This window comes from Mauremys reevesii, unplaced genomic scaffold (assembly GCF_016161935.1).
Source record: "Mauremys reevesii isolate NIE-2019 unplaced genomic scaffold, ASM1616193v1 Contig1, whole genome shotgun sequence".
In the NCBI taxonomy this organism is placed as follows: Eukaryota; Metazoa; Chordata; order Testudines; family Geoemydidae; genus Mauremys; species Mauremys reevesii.
In genome coordinates, this window is record NW_024100715.1 from 958114 (window position 1) to 972811 (window position 14698).

The 14698-nt window shown below is 58.6% G+C and overlaps 1 protein-coding gene across 1 annotated transcript in view; it reads left to right on the top strand.

Annotated features, from left to right (window-relative positions):
- Window positions 1-13575: 13575 nt before the first annotated feature.
- LOC120392477 (E3 ubiquitin-protein ligase TRIM11-like) overlaps window positions 13576-14698 on the top strand; it is a 58989-nt gene continuing 57866 nt past the window's right edge. Inside the window, exon 1 of the mRNA XM_039517257.1 lies at window positions 13576-13632. The gene's annotated coding sequence lies outside the window, so the exon portion shown is untranslated. The remainder of the gene's footprint in view (window positions 13633-14698) is intronic.

The following is a 14698-nucleotide window of genomic DNA, read 5'->3' on the forward strand; positions in this document are numbered from 1 at the left end:
AACCGAGCCACGTACATGTGCATGGGGAGCTCCCCAACCTCGTATTGGGGTCTCCTGTCCCTACAGCACACGGAGATCTCACACTGCCCTTCTCCCGACAGGAGCTCCAGGGTCCCTCCATCCCACCTGATCCTCAGCCTGGCGTTCCCCTGCACACATGGGGGCTCCTGGCTGAACTGGGAAATGGCCTCCCCAAAGCAGCAGCTCAGCTCCTCACCCAGCGCCCCCCAGCGCCCCAGCCTGTCCCACACCCTCACTAGATCTGCAACGCTCAGCGGCTCTGGGCTGGTGTGTGACCAAGTCACTGGCCTGTCCCCTCCCAGCTCTGTGATGTGATACTGGGGTTCCCCATTGGTGAGGAGCACCGAGATCTCACACTGCCCCTGGCCGGAGACGAACTCCAGCTCCTGCCCATCCCACCGGATCAGCAGCCTGGCGTTCTCCTGAACACACTGGGGCTCCTGGCGGAAATCCTGCCAGGCTCGGTCAAAACAAGCGGCCAGAACATCAGTGTCTCCATGACAGGACCCCAGTTCACTCAACACTCTCTGTAGGGTGTCAGCGCTCAGTGACTGTTGGTGGGCGCGTAGCTGAGCCAGGTACACATGCACTGGGATCCTCCTAACGTGGTACTGGGGTTCCCCGTCCCCACAGCGCACGGAGATCTCACATTCCCCGTCCCCCGAGGTGAACCTGAGCTGCCTCCTGCCCCACTGGATCAGCAGCCTGGCGTTCTCCTGCACGTACTGGGGCTCCTGGTGGAAACCCTCCCAGGCTTTGTGCAAGCGGCTCCTCAGCGCTGCAGTGTCTCCCTGACAGAGACCCACCTCAGTGTAATATCTGAACAGGCTGTCGGCACTGAGTGGGTCATTGCGGGATCGTAACCGGGCCACATACAAGTGCACTGGAAGAGTCTCAACATGAAAATGATAACGGGGATTTCCTTCCTGGTAGGAAACAGAGATCTCATAGTGCCCCCTCCCTGACAGGAACTCCAGGCTCCCCCTGTCCCAACGCAACCTCATCCTGGCGTTCCCCTGCACACACGGGGGCTCCCGGCCGAACTGGGAAATGGCCTCCTCAAAGCAGCCGCTCAGGTCCTCGCCCAGCACTCCCCAGCGCCCCAGTCTGTCCCGCACCCTCTCCAGGTTTTTTATTTTCAGCAGTTCTGGGTGTGACTGGGCCCAAGCCAAAAACACATCCCAGCTCTTCTCAGTTATGTGTTACTGGGGCTCCCCAGCGCTGCAGGACACGCTGATCTCACACTGCCCATGGCCAGCAATGAACTCCAGCTCCCCCTCGTCACAGCGGATCAGCAGCCTGGCGTTCTCCTGCACACACCAGGGCTCCCGGCTGAACCCCCACCAGGCTGTGTACAAGCAGGCCCTCAGCGCAGCAGTGTCTCCCCGACAGAGACCCAGCTCAGTGTAAAATTTGAACAGGCTGTGAGCAGTGAGTGGGTCCTTGCGGGAACGTAACCGGGCCACATACAAGTGCACTGGGAGAGTCTCGACATGAAAATGATAACGGGGATTTCCTTCCTGGTAGGAAACAGTGAAAATGTACTGCCCCTGCCCTGACAGGAACTCCAGGCTGCCCCCATCCCAACACAACCTCATCCTGACGTTCTCCTGCACCCAGGGGGGCTCCTGGCTGAACTGGGAAATGGCCTCCCCAAAGCAGCTCCTCAGCTCCTCACCCAGGCCCTGAGAGGGCTCCAGTCTGTCCCGCACCCTCGCTAGGTCTGCGACGCTCAGCGGTTCAGGGCTGGTGTGTGACCAAGTCACTGGCCTGTCCCCTCCCAGCTCTGTGATGTGATACTGGGGTTCCCCATCGGCGAGGAGCACCGAGATCTCACACTGCCCCTGGCCGGAGATGAACTCCAGCTCCCCCCCGCCCCACCGGATCAGCAGCCTGGCGTTCTCCTGCACACACCGGGGCTCCCGTCGGAACTTCTCCAGGGCGAGGTCCAGGCAACTGCCCAGCTCCTCACCCAGCTCCCTGCACCGCTCCAGTCCATTCCGCACGCCCTGCAGGGTCTCCATATTCAGTGCCTGGGGGCGGGTCATGGTGCGTAACCTGGCCAGACACACGTCCCCCGTGGGCTCAGCGACGTGGCACCGGGGCTCCCCATCGGTGTCACACACGCACATCTCACACTGCCCCTCCCCTGATGTGGGGGTCAGCTCTGCCCCCTCGCTGGGGTCGCCCATCCTGGCGCTTCCCCTCACACGAGGGCTCCCTGCTGGACTTAGTCGAAGCAGCTTCTCCGGGATTTGGACGCTTCCTGCTGGTGATTCACTCTCTGTGCTGTGACGTGCAACTTATCACACTCACGGACTTTGGGTTGGAGCCTGATGAAGGCCGATCCACAGCCCGATCTGTCACTTGCCCGTTCCTCCCGCCTTCTCCCCTCTCTGACTATGGAGACGCACCCGCTCCACGGGCCGAGATCCGGGTCACAGGCTGGTTTTGTGTTGCCCTTAGTAGGGCTCTAGGTCGGAGTCCTGCAGAGCAGGGCTGAAACGGGCTCTCAGCTCCTCCGTCGCGTCCCCCTGGGATTGCAGCTCCCACCAGGTTCTCAGGGTGGAGGAGATGCAGGTCCCATGGATTCAGTTCAGTCCTTCTGGGGCGTCCTCCTCCCAAGGGCTCCGCTCAGCTTCTCTCCTGCCCTGCTCCAGCAGGTCCTGAGAACCAAACGAGAGACGCCCATTTCAATTGGAGAACACTGTCAGGGCACAGGCGCTGGCTCTGTGGGTGCTCTGGGGCTGGAGCACCCATGGGGGGGAAATGGTGAGTGTGCTGAGCACCCACCGAGAGCCCCCCCCATCAGCTGCCCCCCACTCCCGCCCACCGGTGGGTCTCGCAGATCAGAGCCTCCCCCTCTCTCCCTGCTCCTCCTGCCACCGCAATCAGCTGATTTGCAGTGTGCTGGGGGCTCTGGGGGGGAAGGAGGCGGAACAAGGACACGGGGCACTCGAGGGAGAGGCGGGAAGAGGCAGGGAAGGGGCAGGAGTGGGAAGAGGCAGGTAGGGGTGGGGCTCTGGAGGAGGGGGTGGAGGGAGGGCGGTGCCTGGGGCAGAGCCAGGCGTTGAGAACCCCCCAAGACGTTGTAAAGTCAGTGCCTGTGGTCGGGGGGGTGAGTCTGGAGTCTCCCCGAGCTGTAGGGCTCAGCCCCAGGCAATGGCTCTGTAGTGAGTCGGTGTGGCTCCCCTCCTGCCCAGCAGAGGGAGCGCCCTTGCAGACACCCAAGTGGGTGGAGCCACCACCACCTGTCCCCGCCCCCCGGAAGTCAAGGGGCGGGACAGGAAGTAGAAAAGCCGGTCGCCCGAGCTCAGTCAGGGCCCAGCCGCCGCAGGGAGCAGACGTGCCGGCGGGAGCTCCTGACTGGGAACCCCTCAGGACCCGAGGCAGCTGTCCGGACTGGCCAGAGCTTCCTCGCGCCCACTACGAGGAGGAGCCGCCGGAGCTTCCCCGTCCCTGCTGTTACCCGGAGGAGCCGCCTGAGCCCGCCTGGCCGGACTTCCCCGAGGAGCTGCCGGACCTGCCACCAAGCCCGGGTCGAGAGGAGCCCATGCTGGTGGACTGGCCTGGACCCAGTGCCACGGACGAGGTAGGCCCTGAGCGGGAAAGTGGAAGTAGCCTGAGGGTAGCCGACCCCTGTCCGGCTGCAGACGCAGAGGTCCCGATGTCAGTGTGTTGCGGTCAGGACCCCACTGACCAGCGGCAGTGATAGCCGCTGCCTAGGGCCCCGGGCTGGGACGCGGTGGAGTGGGTGGGCCTGTGTCCCCCCTGCCACCCCACTCATGGGTGGCAGTTATCCCCCTCACCCAACGCTCCGGTCTAGGGACCTGGGCCTATATAACTACAGTCTGTGGCTGCTCAGCCCCTGCCCCAAAGGGCCTGAGCTCCTTGTACTGTTTGCTGCTCAGCCCCTGCGCCAGAGGGCCTGAGCTTCCTAATACTGTTTACTGTTGCCCAGCCTGTTCAACAGAAGATGTGGAGTGAGTCAGTGTGGCTCCCCTCCCGCCCTCAGGAGGGTCGAGCCCCGGCACGAACGATTACACGCTCCCATGGAGCAGCCAGAGAAGAGAAGTTTTTCTGTCTGTAATGGCACCAGGCCGGGTGTCCAACATGCAGCCTGGCCGGATCCAGCCTTCGCTCTGCGTTGACGTGGCTGCAGGACGTGTTCAGACTGTGCAGGGGTTGGGAGCGGAAGCCCCAAAGGATTGAGGGGCTGTGACGCTGAGTGTCACCAGGCCTGACTTGCAGGTGTCTGGCAGATCCCTGCCATTCACCGCGCCTGAGTTCGGTGCCTGGGCTCCTACACAACGAACGGGGAGAGCCAGGCACAGAGACAGCGATTCACAAAAGCCAGCAGGGTGGGCAGGGGGCCGCCTAAGCCAGCCAGTGGGAGGGGTGCATGGTGGATAAATAACTGAAGAGTGATTGGAGCAGGGGGACTGGATCCTGGGTCTCCCACAGCCTGGGAAACGCTCTAACGAGCTTTGGGGTTTGGCTTATACCATGAGCTGTCAGCAGTGGTGGGCTGTTATCTGCTGTTTGGACCAGCTGCCAGAGGGGGACACAACGCTCACTTGGAGGAGATAAACAAACACTGGAAATGCCCAGATAAGGTCACCAAACAACTATGTGTCACCCTCCTTAGATCATCTGAAAACAGGCGACAGCCTGGTCCTCAAGGAAAGAAACACACTGGGGTATGTTGTGAAATACACAGCTGAGGCCACCCAAGTGTCCTTAACTCTGCCCTTTGTGTCACTGCTCGGAACACCTGAAATCCAGGGTCCAGCGCTGAGCTAAATCCCCACTTCTGTCTGAACCATGAAGTAGCAGAGGGGTGACCCACAGGTCTCTCCAGGCAGCAAGAGCCTCTTAGATGGCTGGAGGATGAAGGGCCTCATGGGTCGCCACAACTTCAGAGGATTGTGTCAAATTAGGGTTAAAAACAACCCACAGGTGGGCTCCAGGGGAGAGCCCTGAAATCGCCCCAATTCCATCTCTCTCCCCTGGCCTGGGAACGGCCGACGCCTTTATCCTCATTAAATTTTCAGTTGCCAAATGACAGCAGACACCACCCGAGAGAGGCTGCTCAGAACTGGGGCTGGGCTTTTTCTGATCAACATGGACTTTGAAATCAAATTAGACCCACAGAGCTGGATTTTCCACTTTCCACTACCGCTGTGTCACTTATTGTAAACACGGAGTTTAGTTCTGGTCTGTGCCTGCCACTTGTGCTGGGAGGGGAGAGACACAGCGCAGGGTGTAAGGCCCTTCACCCGGCCCGAGCTGCCTGAGATTCCCGTCCAAGCTCTTTGGTTCTGAAAGGAAGGGACAGCGACATATGGAGGACATGGAAATTCCCCCAGCAGCCTGGGCCAGGCACTGTCACATCAGCTGTCTTGGATACAGGGAGCCTCCTCCCGCTCCCAGCCCTGCTCCCTCTGAGGGCAATTCCAGCCGCCTAACAGGGATTAGTTATTATTTGTTATTCCCCCACGCAAACAACTTCCGTCACTTAGAGTTAAGTTTGCTGAATTCCTTTCAGAACCAGCCATTCGTTACACTCCCACCCTGGCTAAAAGCACCCAACTCCCCCTCAGTCTTTGTATCATCTGCACATCTACCCTGGCGTTTTGTTGGCATAGCGATGTCGGTCCGGGGTGTGCACTTTTCACACTGCTGCTCGACCTAGCTGTGTTGACATAGCTTTAATACCTAAGTCAAATGCCTTCCAGAAGGAGAGAGAGTCGGATTTAACGAAGAAGAGAAATTCGGGGGGATCTCAGAACAGAGAAAGATGGGAAGGCCGGACCCCCTGGGGAGAGAAAGGTGAATTCAGCCTAAGTTGCTCAGGCTTTGGCGTCAGCCGGGTGGCAGGGCTCAGGGCCCCAGGCTTCTGCCCCATATGGTGGGGCCTTGGCTTTCTGCCCTGGGCCCCAGCAAATCTAATGCCGGCCCTGCTTGGAGGAGCCCCTGAAATCTGCTCGCAGCCCCCCAGGGGGCCCTGAACCCCTGGTTGAGAACCACTGGCCTATACAATCACTTGCTACTGGGCCCCACGTGGGAATTACCTACAGTGCCTGGCAACTTATTTGCTGTCAAATAGTAATGAAAACAGACTCGCTGTCTGGCTGCCGGCTCCATGAGCTGATTTCCCTGGGCCCTGGTGTCTCGATGGCCTTCGGGCAATGTTTTTCTGCTGCCCCTTTCCCTGACACCTGATTTCTATGGTGCCCATTTTCCTGAGGCCTGGGTTGTGTTCAGCCTGGTTTCCATGGCACCTGGATCTCTCTGAGGCTGGATTTCCATGGTACCCAGTTTCCCTGATGCTGGGTTTCTCCATGGCCCAGTGTCTCTGAGATCTGGTTGCCATGACACATGATTTCCCTGATTCCTGGTTGGCAAGGTACCCAGTTTCCCTGATGCCTGGTTTCTGTATAGCCTGGTTTCCCTATGGCTTGGTTTCCATGGCAACTGGAGACCCTGAGCCTGTTTTCATTGGAACCTGGTTTCTGAGGCCTGGTTTCTACACAGCCTGGTTCCCCTGAGGTCTCGTTTCCATGGCACCCAGCTTCTTTGTGGGCCTGTTTCCCTGAGGCTTGTTGTCCTTGAAGCCTGGTTTCTCAGGCCCAGTTTCTGTACAGCCTGGTTTCCATGGCACCTAGTTTTTCTGAGGCCTGGTTTCCATGGTTGTGGTTTTACCTGAAGCCTGGTAGTATGGCACTGGGTCTCTCTGAGGTCTGGTGTCCATGGCACTTGGTTACTCTAAGGCAGGGGTCAGCAACCTTTCAGAAGTGCTGTGCCGAGTCTTCATTTATTCACTCTAATTTAAGGACCCGGTTAGTGAGTGTGCCTCTGAAAATCAGCTCACGTGCCATAGGTTGCCTACCCCTGCTCTAAGGCCTAGTTTCCATGGCACCTGGTTTTTCTGAGGCCTGGTTTCCATGGCACCTAGTTTGTCTAAGGTCTGCTTTCTATGGCACCTGGTTTCCATGGCACCCAGATTCCCTGAGGCCTGGTTTCCATGGCACTGGGTTTCTCTAAGGCCGGGTTTCCATGGCACCTGATTTCTTTAAGGCCTGGTTTCCATGGCACTGGGTTTCTCTAAGGCCTGGTTTCCATGTGTAACGAAGTGGGAATGTTCTTAATATTTTCTCTGAATACTGTGTGGGTGCCTCAGTTTTCCCTATGCATTTCTTCAGTATCTAGGTCTGGGATAAAGATGTGTGATTGTTGTAGAGCCTTAGAGGGCAGGGGTTAGCTGGTCATTGGGGTTCTCCAGGATATCGGCTGTGAGGCCCTGTTGGGGGGTGACTGTGTCTCTCTGGGACAGGATCCAGGCCCTGCTCCCATAATGGCAGAGGATTTGAATTTGAATCCAGGGAACCAATCAGCAGAGCCTGAAATTGTCAGTGAAAATGCAAATGACCTGGCTGGCAGGGGGGAGGACCTGCAGGGCTCGGGATACCTGCCTACCTGTAACCAGCCCCCTGGGGCTGAGTGGGAGGGAGAGATGCTCCCCGCCCCCCTGCACACCGGAGTGGGGGCTCACGCTGGCTCTGATGCTGTGACCAGAGCAGAGCACTCGCTGCCTTCCCCCACTGGGACAGCACGGGGGGAGCTGAGACCCCAGCTGAGTTGGGGGACCCCCAGGCAGGGCAGGTCGGCTGCCGAGCAGGTTTGCCTGGTCCAGACGTGCTGCTGGGAAGTGATTACACAGCAGGGAGGGAGCTACCAGGGACAGAGCTCAGGAGGGCTGTGACCTCAGGCCCAGCCAGCGAGAGGAGCAGGTCCCACTCCCTGTCCCAGCTGTGGGGTCCAGGCCGAGCCGCAGAAGGGTCCCTCCTTGGAGAAGCTGAGGGAACTTGCTGGCCACAGCGCTGCAACCCCCCTTGGGGAAGGCTGGCGGGACAGAGTCCTGCGGGAGAAGGGGTTCCTGTCCCGGGAATGGGCTCCCCAAGGGGAAGTGGAGTTGTGGGGAAACAGGAGGCAGCGGGTGGTGCCCCGGAAGTATTGCTGCCAGCTGCTGTGCCTGGCCCCCGATGTCCCTCTCAGGACACCAGGATGCAGCGGCTGCTGCAGAACTGTTACTGGCCCGGAGTCTGTGACATGTCCAGCAGTACAGCAGGCCCTGCGACCCCTGCCAGAGGGGGGGAAGGCCTGGAGTAAGAGTGATGCTCACTTGAGACCCCTGCCCCTCTTAGAGGAACCTTTCTAGAAGGTGGCTATGGACATAGTGGGGCCCCTTCTCCAGGCGACCCGGTCGGGGAAGAAGCACATCCTGGTGGTGATGGATTTCACCACACGCTACCCAGAGGCAGTGACTCTGTCCTCCACCGAGGCAGACACCATGGCAGATGCAATGCTGCCCATCTTCAGCAGAGGGGAGGTCCCCAGCGAGGTCCTTACAGACCAGGGTCCACTTCATGTCAGCCCCGCTCTGGGGCTTGTGGGAGAAATGTGGGGTCTGGCACACCTGGGCCTCTGCAGATCACCCTCAGTCCAACAGGCTGGTGGAGAGAGTTTATGGGACCCTGGGGATGATGCTGAGAACTTTTATGAATCAGCATCTGTGGGACTGGGACAAGTGCCTGCCCCACCTGCAGTACAGGGAAAGTGCCCCAGGAATCCACAGGGTTCTTCCCTTTCGAGCTGCTCTGGGAGGAGAGTGGGGACCCTGGACCTGGTAATGAACGATGGGTGGTGGGATCAGGGTTTGTGATTGTTGCAGAACCCTAGAGGGCAGAGGTGTGCAGGGGTTTGCACGGACAATGGCCGACACCCTGTCTCCTGGCTGGGCCCTCGCCTGCAAGGTGCCAATGGAAGGGGTTGGAGAGGGATCAGGTGCCTCCTGGCCCGGGAAAGAGACAAAGGCCAGAGGAGGGGCTGGGGTGGTTTCAGTTTGGAGCTGGCTGGGGAGACAGGGGGAGGCCCAGCACCGGGGTCTGGGCTCCCCACACCCCAAGAGTGACCCACTGAGGGGTCCTGTTTTCTGTACATACAAGCTCTGTTTTGGGCTGTGTTCCTGTCGTCTAATAAACCTTCTGTTTTATTGGCTGGCTGAGAGTCACGTCTGACTGCTAAGTGGGGGTGCAGGACCCTGACTCCCCCACACTCTGTGACACAGCTACCCAGCGGGATTTTACAGCTAACTGGCTGGCTGGGTGTCTGTCAAAGGGAGCTTCCCCCCACTTTATTTATCACAGGGGCTGACCCCTCTCTGGCAGCTTACCTGAGCAGCCACGGTGCCTATTGGCACGGGTTCAAAGGAGCCGCCCTTTCTCCCGAATCAGCGTTGCCTATTGGCACAAGTTGGGCAGGGTAGGGGAACCCGGGCCCACCCTATCCTCCGGGTTCCAACCCAGGGCCCTAGGAAACCCGTTACCCGGGGTCAGGTCACCGCATATTGAAAGACATCTGCTGGGCCACTTCCTACCCTTAGTCGTGTCTCGAGCGTCTCTCCCACCGGTAACAGCTCGACGTCCCCTTCGGTGCCTGCAACTGACTGGGCTCCCGCGCCGTAGTCTGGGCGTTCGGCTTTGCAGGTCTGGAATCCCGGTGGTTTCTCAGCAGGGGCTCGCAGCGCACGGCCACTCTCCTCCCCGGCAAGTGCAGACTGAGCCGAGCTGGTCCCTTTTATACCCTCCCTCCGCTGGCGGGCGCATGCCCAGCAAGGGCGAGGGGGTGTGGACTCTTGGCCCCAAAGCACTTCCGTCATCAGAATAGGGTTGATACAACCTATCAATGGGAGAATGTGGTCTGGTGGTTAGAGGAGGCAGGGACTGAAGCCAGGACTCCTGGGTTCTCTCCCCAGCTCTGGGAGGGGAGTGGGGGCTGGTGGGTTAGAGCAGAGGGGGCTGGGAGCCAGGACGCCTGGGTTCTCTCCCAGCTCTGGGAAGGGAGTGGGGGCTGGTGGGTCAGAGCAGAGGGGGCTGAGAACCAGGACTCCTGGGTCCTGTTAGAACTTGGCTACACTGAAGCCTAATTTGGATGGGGGCCAGGTGCGTACGTGAACTGCCTTTGCACTCGGTGACTCCATGTAGGCGCCTTCTCATTGCAGAATCGCTCCACGTTTCAACAGGCCCTTTTCTCCACCCCTGCCCCGGGGGGAGGCTGAAACCAGAAGGAGTCTGAATTACCCTTGACGGGGAAATCGAAAGGTAGGGTCTTGCGGGAAGGGTGTTTCTGTGTGTCTGCGGGAGGGTGTTCTGGGTTCAGAAACAGCAGGTTATGGCCAGAGGCCCGGGGAGGCAGGGCCCGGGTGAGTGTGTCTGTCTGTCCCGTTACAAGCCGCCTGCACTGGGCGGGGAGTTGGGTCCCAGGGGGCAGGGCTCTGGGGGGCAGGGGCTGCTGGGGGGGGTGAGTACAGGGCACTGCAGGGAGCCAGAGGGTCTGGGGGGCTGGGTGCAGGCAGTTAGGTTCAGGGCACTGGGATGCAGCTGGCAGACTCTGAGGGACGGGGGAATCGGTCGTGGGCTCTCAGCTCCCCCTTGGAGGCACAGCAGGGATGAGTTTGTGGAGGACTCGGCCTCCCTGGGAGAATGAAGCCAGTGGAAAATGAAATGTTGGGGCAGAGTTTTCCTTTACTTATGTAGAAGTGAGTCAGTTGGGCTCTGGGTTTACACAGGGGACACAGAGATCGAATCTGGCCCTGATCTGCATCCCTAGGACGCCTGGGTTCCACCCTGGCTTTGGGAGGGGAGGGGGCTCTGGTGTTTAGAGCAGGGTGGACTGGGAGCCACAGCCAGGCCTCCTGGGTTCTCTCCCTGGCTCTGGGAGGGGAGTGGGGGCTGGTGGTTAGAGCAGGGGGTCTGGGAGCCAGGACTCCTGGGTTCTCTCTCCAGCTCTGGGAGGGAGTGGGGCTGGTGGTTAGAGCAGGGGGGCTGGGAGCCAGGACTCCTGGGTTCTCTCCCCAACTCTGGGAGGGGAGTGGGGGCTGGTAGTTTAGAGCAGGGGGGATGGGAGCCAGGACTCCTGGGTTCTCTCCCTGGCTCTGGGAGGAGTGGGGGCTGGTGGGTTGGAGCAGGGGGGATAGGAGCCAGGACTCCTGGGTTCTCTCCCCAGCTCTGGGAGGGGGTCCGAGTGAGGTCTAGGGGGCTAGAGGGGGCTGGGAGCCAGGACTCCTGGGTTCTATTAAGCGTTGGCTACAGCAAAGCGTAATTTGGATTAAGGCTGGGTGTGGATGCAGCACGTAGCCACAAGCCCTTTTCTCCTCCCCTTCCCGGAAAGAGAGAGAGAAACTCGGAGGAGTCTCAATTACCCTTGACGGGGAAATCGAAAGTTAAGGGCAGCCAGGAGAGGCTTTGGGGTTCCCAGTTTAACCTTGAGGGGTACAGGCACAGCAACCTCCTGGCCAGGGACACAGAGAGGCAGGGGGCCCTCGTCCGTCTGTCGGCCCTGTTACAATCCCCCACCCCCGGGAACTGGGGCCACCGGCGGGCGGGGTACTGGGTTTGGTGGGGGCTGGGTTCTGGGTGCGGGGGGGTGGGTGGGCAAAGGGCGACGGGAGGAGCCATGGGGTTATGGGGAGGTGTGGGGCTCTGGGGAGGGGGCCAGGTACAGGAGACAGGGTCTGGGTGCAGTGCTGAGGGGATCTGGGTGAGGGGGCAGGGTACCCAGTGCCCTGTAGGAAGAGCCCGGTACAGGGGTCGGGAGTGAGGGGCACCCACAGAGCTGGGGCAGGGGCAGGTCTGAGCTAGCAGGGGCGCACATACCCTGTCTCCTGTACCCAGCCCCCTCCCAGGGCCCCACACCTCCCCATAACCCCATGGCTCCTCCCGTCGCCCTTGCCCACCCACCCCCAGCACCCTGAACCCAGCCCCCACCAAACCCTGTACCCAGCCCTCCTGTGGCCCCAGTGCCCGGGGGTGGGGGATTGTAACAGGGCAGACAGACGGACGAGGGCCCCCTGCCTCTCTGTGTCCCTGGCCAGGAGGTTGCTGTGCCTGTACCCCTCAAGGTTAAACTGGGAACCCCAAAGCCTCTCCTGGCTGCCCTTAACTTTCGATTTCCCCGTCAAGGGTAATTGAGACTCCTCCGAGTTTCTCTCTCTCTTTCCGGGAAGGGGAGGAGAAAAGGGCTTGTGGCTACGTGCTGCATCCACACCCAGCCTTAATCCAAATTACGCTTTGCTGTAGCCAACGCTTAATAGAACCCAGGAGTCCTGGCTCCCAGCCCCCTCTAGCCCCCTAGACCTCACTCGGACCCCCTCCCAGAGCTGGGGAGAGAACCCAGGAGTCCTGGCTCCTATCCCCCCTGCTCCAACCCACCAGCCCCCCACTCCCCTCCCAGAGCCAGGGAGAGAACCCAGGAGTCCTGGCTCCCATCCCCCCTATTCCAACCCACCAGCCCCCCACTCCCCTCCCAGATCCAGGGAGAGAACCCAGGCATCCTAGGGATACAGATCAGGACCAGATTCGGATCTCAGTGACTCTGGTGTAAATCCAGAAGCCAGTGGAATTGCTCCAGTGTAATTATGGGTGAAATCAGACCCAACACTTCATTTTCCACCAGCTCCATTCCCCCAGCGAGGCTGAGTCCTCCACACACTCATCTCAGCTGTGCCTCAAAGGGAGATCTCAGACCCCATGACCTGTTTCCTCTCCCACTTTCGGAGCTTGTGAGTTTGTTACCAAGTTTCCATCCATTCCCATCAGCCAGCAGCACCTGGAACCAGTGCGAGGGACCAATGGATCCTTGTGCCTCGATTTCCACCCGCCCGGAGGTGCTGAGCGTGGAGAACATCGCCAAGCTGCGGAATCGGTTGGCGTCCCTGGGTGGCCTTTCTCGCCCCATGGAGGAGTGTCTGGACCATGCGCTGCTGACGTTCAGCCAGGAGGTCGGCTGCCTGCAGGAGAACGCCCGGCTGGTGACCCGCTGCGAGGGGCAGTAGCTGGTGTTCGTCTCAGTCCAGGGCAAGAACAACATCGAGGTCTCCTACATCCAGGGGGTGCCCCACTATTGGGTGCCGCTTCCCCAGCAGAGAGGTCGCCCAGTGGGATCTTGGTGCTGAGCCTGGCGAACCTGGACAAAGTGATTAGGGGTTTTTTAAATTAGGTTTTGTGAGGAGAGATGATTTTAAGGCCGAGTTTGGTATGTTATTAAAGAATAGGAAGAGAACGTAAAGAAAAATACAGATTTTTGTTTTTAAAGGGTTAGTTTGAAAGAATAGATTAAAAACGATAGGTTTAAAAAGTATCAGAGGGGAGCCGTGTTAGTCTGGATCTGTAAAAGCAACAAAGAATCTTGTGGCACCTTATAGACTAACAGACGTTTTGCAGCATGAGCTTTCGTGGGTGAATACCCACTTCTTCGGATGCAAGTCAGGTTTAAAAAGAACACACATGGCAAAAAAAATGGGCATTTACTGAAGCAGAAACTGTGTAGTAAGTACTGTGCTACAGCATGGCCAGAGGGTTACAAGGGAGCCTTATTCCCTGTAAGGGGAGGAAGGTTTGCTATAGATTAACTAGAGCACCTGACGCCAATTAGAGCAGCTGCAGTCAGTCACCTGATAAAAACCCCCTGCTTCAATCAGACAGTGTAGGGACTGGAGCAGAGGACAGTTTGGAGAAGTGCTGCAGTGAGCTAAGAAGTCCCAGACCTTAGGTAAGAGGCACCTGGCTTGTGCAGAGGGAGGGTAGGAAGCCCACCCACGGGCTGAAGGGCAGGAGAAGGAATGAACGAACCATCAGTTCAAGTGGTTCACCACTATCCTCAGGGCCCCTGGGCTGGGACCTGGAGTAGAGGGTGGGCCCAGGTCCCTCCCTCTCCACCCCCCTCCTCTAGGGCACTAGTGGGGCAGTTCACATTCCACTGCAGGGGCAAGAAATGGTGCCCTGAAACTGCCCCCCCCCAAAGAAGAGGAAGTGTGAGACCCATCATAATAGTGCTGGCAATTTGCCACAGTCCATGGTATAAAATATGAAGGCAGGTTAAAAAAGAAACATATAAAGTATTAAATATAAAGGTAGGTTAAGAAAAGAGCATTTCAAACCATTCAATAGAAGAGGAACATGTAGCTCGGTTAAGCACAGGTTAGAGGAGAGAACAGGGCAGGAAAAGGAAGAGAAATCCCCTTTGAAAAGGGCAGAGATAGCCAGCATGTGGCTGAGTCAGAGAGAGATCTGACCCCTCCAAGGGATTCTCCAAGTTCACAGCCCCTCAGGCTGGTTATCAGACACCAGGTTAAGCATAGGTTAGAGGAGAGAACAGGGCAGGAAAAGGAAGAGAAATCCCCTTTGCAAAGGGCAGAGATAGCCAGCACGTGGCTGAGTCGGAGAGAGAGATCTGACTCCTCCAAGGGATTCTCCAAGTTAACAGCCCCTCAGGCTGCTTATTGCCACCTTTGGATCGGCCCGACACGATGTGGTTTTACAGCAGTGTCAGAGAATTCATTTTCCTGAACCGATCCCAGAGTCCCAGGATTTTTAAACAAGAGCCAACTCCCTCCCCTCCCCTCACTACCCCTCCCACCTTTAACTACCTTATACTTATCTAAAAAAACCAGACCCCCCCCCCCAAGCATCTTTCCCGCCATGTAGCCCTTTCCCATAGGGGCTTTAATAAAAGTTAAAACCATAAGCACTTAGTAACAAACAATTTTTAAAAGTCCCCCCCTATGTTCTAGACTTATGTGACAGACCCAGGCCAGTGGGGTGCAGGAGTCTGGCAG